Raw genomic sequence first — 6,624 nt, 5'->3', positions numbered from 1 at the left:
TTCAGGGTACAATGTCTAGTGACATCGCTATGGCTAAGGCTTACTTTCAGGGCCACGAAAAGAAGTTTACTAAAAGTGAAAAGTTTGAAATTGGTACACTTTTGGCAAGCATCGTCTCAATGAGGTTAAGTTATAAGTGAAACATCAGGAAGTAAATTATAGAAATGTCTCATCTTGCTTCAAGTTTGAAAGCACTTGTGGGGTACTTAACTCCTAATCGTAATTACAATGCAATTTGATTAGGATTAATTAATTACAGCAGAAAACGAGTTAAAATTTTCTTTACAATGAGCCCAAAATATCTCATCTATGATTTGAATACTAAAAAAAAATAGTATTTCATCTCATATCATAAACTACGCCCACAAATAATCAAAACCAACCACATATAAACAACTCATATCCTCGGGAGATGCCCGGTATATATATACATATATACACTGAGAAAAACATAAAACACAGCTCAAACTGTGACTTCCTCCAGAAGTACCCTCTCCAGCCTCCTGATATCCTGGAGTACCTGTCATTGTCCACATACAAAGGCAACATCAGCCCCCTCTGGGGTGAGCAAAGCTCAGTCTAAAACAACCACAATATATACCACAAGTATCTAAACAATGATATATGATATGCAATATATGTATGTCGTAGAAGTATCAGGTCAAATGCCCATCCACTGAGCATATGTTAAAATCAATCGAATCGCTATAAAATCAATGCTCGAGCTGGCACACCGGTCTCAATCAGGGATATTCGTATGGTAGCGTCGAAAAAGCGCCATCAAATCTCAGTCCATCATCGGGGCCACAAAAAACTATGCTTTAAGGACTACATAATGCCAAACATAGCATACCGTTCACAACTCCAGAATCAAATCCAATCATGTCAAGGTATCCAAGGATCATAGCTCAACGTGTATCTCATGTATGCCACATCAACTCAACAAATAAGGCATATAGATATGTATTCTCAATCAAATCAAGCAAACATATATCAAATGATACAGATACCTGTCACATGTTACTCGATCGCAACATACCTCAATTCTTCGTTTCCAATCAATGTAGTTTGAAGATATCAATATAAAATTCTTTCAATGTGAAGGCCCATAATTCGTATTCATAATTTTGCGGAATTATTAAAATTTTTCTAAATAAATAAATAACTTGCCCAATTTATAAAATAAACATGTAAATAATTTTAACTTAAAAATAACAGCGGAAGTCAACATTGTAATTCAAACAACAATTTAAAAATAATCCAACATGTTAAAATCGAGTTTGAATGATAAAAGGTGCATAAACTAAATCATGGGTCCTCGGGTTTACTACTGCTGTCCCAAGATCGCTCACTGGTCTCCGCCAGCGGTCTCGACCTCATCAATACCTACAACAATCAAGTCTGGTGAGTCTAAAGACTCAACATGTATATTTCGTGATTAACAAGTAAATATATCATAAAATCGCATGCAACGTAAAAATGAAGTATCGTAACGCGTACAGTGAAAATCGTATCATGAATAATTATAACTACGTGCATATCTGAAAATCATATGTAAAAGCTTTGATCAATAGAGTTCTGTCATATCATATCATAATTTTCTGGTAGAGATAATGTTTCTAAGCTAGTGGCCCGTAACATAACGTGAGCGCCTGATCAGACTAAACCACAGTATACTGGGCAGTAGAGATCCATCACAGCCCTTGGACTGGATGTCCGTACCCATACATAATCATAAACCGGTCGTAAGTCACCGGGTGGAGAGGTCCTCGGTTGCGCCTACCGACTTCCAAACCCATAAGCATAAGGTGGGCACAAGACATATAGCACATATCTCAAAAATAAACATTTTATATTTTTATGCACGTAATATAATTATAAACTTATTTTTACCGGATGAGTTGGATCGCTCCCAGGCTTGCTGCTACTTACTTTTAATATGTGACACATGCAAATAATATTATCTTGGTTTAAACTTGACAACCGAATCAAAACTAGACGATTAGGACCAACAACCTAATTTTTCAATCATGGCTTAGTACCAAACCGAACCAACATTAAACCGACGTTTAAACATGATTAAAAATACCCCAAACATACTGAAAAATATGCATAATAACTGTAAAGCACGAAAATGGGTGAAAGGAATCCAAAAACATAAAACACTCCTTCGAGAGTCATTTTGGCACCTTTCACCGTAAATTTTCGTACGACCTCTAAACTCAACCAAATTACAAACGGCCAAAAACATGGCTTTTATAACTCATTAAGGTACTGTCCAGTCCAAGGCCATGGGCTAAAAGCCAACCAAGAACTCACACAAGCACCAAAACCAAACTGCAAGTTTCTGTCAAATTACAGCAGTAGCAACTTGTGTGTTTGTGGTGTAAACTCTGCAATTTAATGACCAATGGCTTGAACCACCGCCAAAAGACTCTTACCAACATCCTAAGGCATGTCTTGGACCATGGTTAAGGGATAAAAGCCAACCACAACCCAAGCAAACACCTAGGACAATCACAGCATAGCAACCGTGAGCACCACTTGCTGTGTAATGTTTTTTTATTGCACTATTTTACTGTCTTGTCTCGTTCCAAGGGCCATTTTATCGACCATGGATCAATCTAGACATGATGGAGTGTTGTATGAACCATGGCTATGGGCTAGAAGCCAACCATAATCCAATCAACACACCAAAACCGAAAGTGTACCCATGCAGAATTATGTAGGAGCCGAATTGCACTTGTTTTGTTTTGATGAACTTTTGATGGATCCGTGAACCAATCCCTGAAAGGACACTTTGGTCACGTCCTAGACATGGTATGAAGGGGTTTTTAAAATGGCTACAGTCTCTAGGACAGCCATGATTCGAACTCTCACCTTAAACCACCAAATGATAAAACCTTGGACTCAAATTCTGCACTTAAGGAAAAGTTGCTGTCATTACTTTGTTTGTGCGTGTGTGGATGTAAACCAATGAACCAATAACACTATAACACCCTCTAATTCATGCCTAGTAGCAGCCATGTGTGCCTGGAAACGAGCAACTCCCTGTAAGCAACCAAAAACACACCAAACCGTGAAGTGGAAAACAAGAGAGCCAAGAAATTCTGTGCAAATTTTTGTTTGGATGTTGCTGTCATTTTCGTGATGTTGCTTGATTCATGAGCATAATTTGCTAAAAAATATCTAATATGACTTGATTGAAGAGCAAAGAAATAATATATACATGTCTGGAATTTGTTTTGAGGAAAAACAAACCAATACGACCAATACGAGCGGCGGAGTCGGAGTAGGATTTCTCTTCTTCTTTCTGCTGTTCTTACACGATTTTCAGCTGCTGTTTTCTGATATGTTTCGAAGGTGATGGTGTAGGTTTGTTAGGCAATGAAGAAGAATGTTATAGGAGGTGTTAAAAGTGTCATAATATGCATTAAGGTGGGAGGTTACAAGTGAAGAAGTTTAATGAAATTTGAAATGATTTCTCCTCCTAACTAGTCGATGGTTTCCATCCCTCTTTTTTTTTGCTGCATTACACGTTACTTCGCTTGGAAATTTGTTGAGGAAGGATTAAGGTTAATTATGGTGTTTGAATTACTCATAATTGGTGACTTAGAAGTTGATTTGAATGAAAAAAAATCATTTAGGAGTGACTTAAATGGATTTACTCCACATTTGAACTTTTTTAAAAGAAATTGGCATATTCCTCCTTAATTTTGCAGGGTACAATATGGTTTAAATCTTGCCTTCTAATTGTTTAAGATTTTAAACCTCCATTATATATATTTTAATACATTAACAAATTAATTTAGTTTAGAATCTTGCTTAGAATCTTGCATGGCATTCATGACCTCAAATTTAAATATTCAAATGCTATGATAAATTTCTTGAATATATTATACCTAGATTAATTCATCCTCATTTGTTTACACATTTTAATTTGAGCTTTAATTAAATATTAACCTAAAGAACTTATTTACCAACTTAGCTCTAACTAATTAAATAAATTATAAAACATTCTATTTCTTTAAATTAAATTATTCCTTGATTTAAATTAAATTTAGGAATATTTTCTTATTATTAATCTTATCTCAAATCTCCAAACTCCGGTCCGGCCTCGCGTATTTATTCTGAAAAGATAAAACTAAACATCTACCTTTAAAATAAATAATCATGACTTAAAATTATTAAAATGAATTAACACTCCATATAAAAATATCATTTTTAATTTAAATAGTAGCGATTATGCATGGCTTATACGTAACCTGATTTTCGGGTTCTACAACTATACCCCCCTTAAAAGAAATTTCGTCCCCGAAATTAAAACTTACTGAATAACTCGGGATATCGACTCTTCATCTCTGGCTCAGATTCCCACGTAGATTCCTTCTCCGAATGATTAAGCCATTTGACTTTCACTAGCTTGACCATTTTGTTCCGAAACTTTTTCTCCTGCCTGTCTAAAATTTGCACTGGCCTTTCCTCATAAGACAAGTTCGGAGTGAGCTGCAATGGTTCAAAGTTCAAGACATGCGATGGATTCGCATTATACTTCCTCAGCATGGAAACGTGGAACACGTTGTGTACTCCGGCCAGATTCTGCGGAAGAGCAACACAATAAGCTAATGTCCCAACTCTGTCGAGGATCTCAAATGGTCCGATGAATTTCGGACTGAGCTTTCCTTTCTTCCCGAACCGCATGACACCTTTCATCGGTGCTATCTTCACGAAAACATGGTCACCAGCAGCAAACTCCAGATCTCCCCTCCTCTGATCTGCATAACTCTTCTGTCTACTCTGAGCAGTCCTCATCCAATCACGGATCTTGACTACTACATCAGCAGCCTGCTGCATAATCTTCGGACCCAACTCTGATCTCTCCGCTACTTCATCCCAATGAATATGAGATCTACACTTACGACCGTACAGTACTTCATATGGAGCCATAGCTATAGACGACTGAAAACTGTTATTATAGGTAAACGCCACCAACGGTAGCTTTGATTCCCAACTCCCGGAGAAATCTAGGACACATGCACGAAGAAGATCCTCCAAAATCTGGATAACTCTCTCTGACTGACCATCTGTCTGAGGGTGGAAAGCTGTGCTAAACAACAACTTACTGCCCATCGCTGAATGCAAACTCTTCCAAAATGAGGAAGTGAACTTAGGATCTCGATCAGATACTATCGAAACGGGAATGCCATGAAGTCTAACGATCTCTCGGATATATAACTCTGCATACTGGATCATGGAGAAAGTCGTCTTAATAGGTAAGAAATGAGCTGATTTCGTAAGACGATCTACAATCACCCATATAGCATTCGCCCTCTTGCTGACTTCGGCAAACCGACAACGAAGTCCATGGTGACGTTCTCCCACTTCCACTCGGGAATAGGACGAGGCTTGAGCAAACCTGCTGGTCTCTGATGTTCCGCTTTCACTAGCTGACACGTCAGACACTCGGATACAAAACGTCTGATATCTCTCTTCATTCCTGGCCACCAATATAATAACTGCAGGTCTTTGTACATCTTCGTACTCCCTGGATGAATAGAGTACGTCGACATATGGGCCTCAGCTAAAATATCTGCTCGAATAGAATCGCTGCTAGGAACCCATATTCTGTCTCGATATCTCACCATACCGTCTCTAACTGTGTGCAAGATACTGCCCTTGGCTTCATCTCTCTGCTTCCACTTAGCCAACTGCTCGTCTGCTAACTGTCCACTGTGAATACGATCGAGAAAAGAAGACTGAATCGTCAAAGTAGATAGACGAGGAACTCTACCTCGCGGATATGTCTCTAGATCAAACCTCTACATCTCAAACTGAAGAGGTCTCGAAATCACTAAATGAGCCATCACTGCGATTTTCCTGCTTAATGCGTCCGCAACTACATTAGCTTTGCCAGGATGAGAGCTAATGTCACAGTCGTAGTCCTTCACTAGCTCCAACCAACGCCTCTGCCGCATATTCAACTCTTTCTGTGTAAAGAAGTACTTGAGACTTTTGTGATCGGTAAAGATCTGGCACTTCTCTCCGTACAAATAATGCCTCCAAATCTTCAAGGACAATACTACGGCTGCCAACTCCAGATCATGGGTAGGATAATTCTTCTCATGGGTCTTCAACTGACGAGAAGCATACGATATCACCTTCCCATGGTGCATCAACACTGCTCCTAAACCAAGTTTCGAAGCATCGGTATACAAAACAAAATCTCCGGGTCCAGAAGACATGGCCAATACTGGCGCTGAAATAAGAGCTTGCTTCAATGTCTCGAAGCTCTTCTGACATTCTTCGCTCCACACATACTTAACATTCTTCTTCGTCAATGATGTGCGTGGAACTGCGATGGAGGAGTATCCCTGAATAAACTTCCGATAGTATCCTGCTAGCCCAAGGAAACTACGAATCTCTGATGCATTTTGCGGCATAACCCAATCTCTGACTGCTGCAACTTTCACCGGGTCTACCTCAATACCGCTGCTAGAAACGACGTGACCTAAGAAAGCCACCTTCTCTAACCATAACTCGCACTTACTGAACTTCGCGAATAACTTGTGCTTTTGCGAGGTCTGCAGTACTGTGGTTAGATGTCTGCTGTGATCCTCTTGATTC

The sequence above is a fragment of the Primulina huaijiensis genome, chromosome 6 (genome assembly GCF_012295235.1).
Source record: "Primulina huaijiensis isolate GDHJ02 chromosome 6, ASM1229523v2, whole genome shotgun sequence".
Lineage (NCBI taxonomy): Eukaryota > Viridiplantae > Streptophyta > Magnoliopsida > Lamiales > Gesneriaceae > Primulina > Primulina huaijiensis.
Note: the sequence above shows the minus strand (reverse complement) of the source record.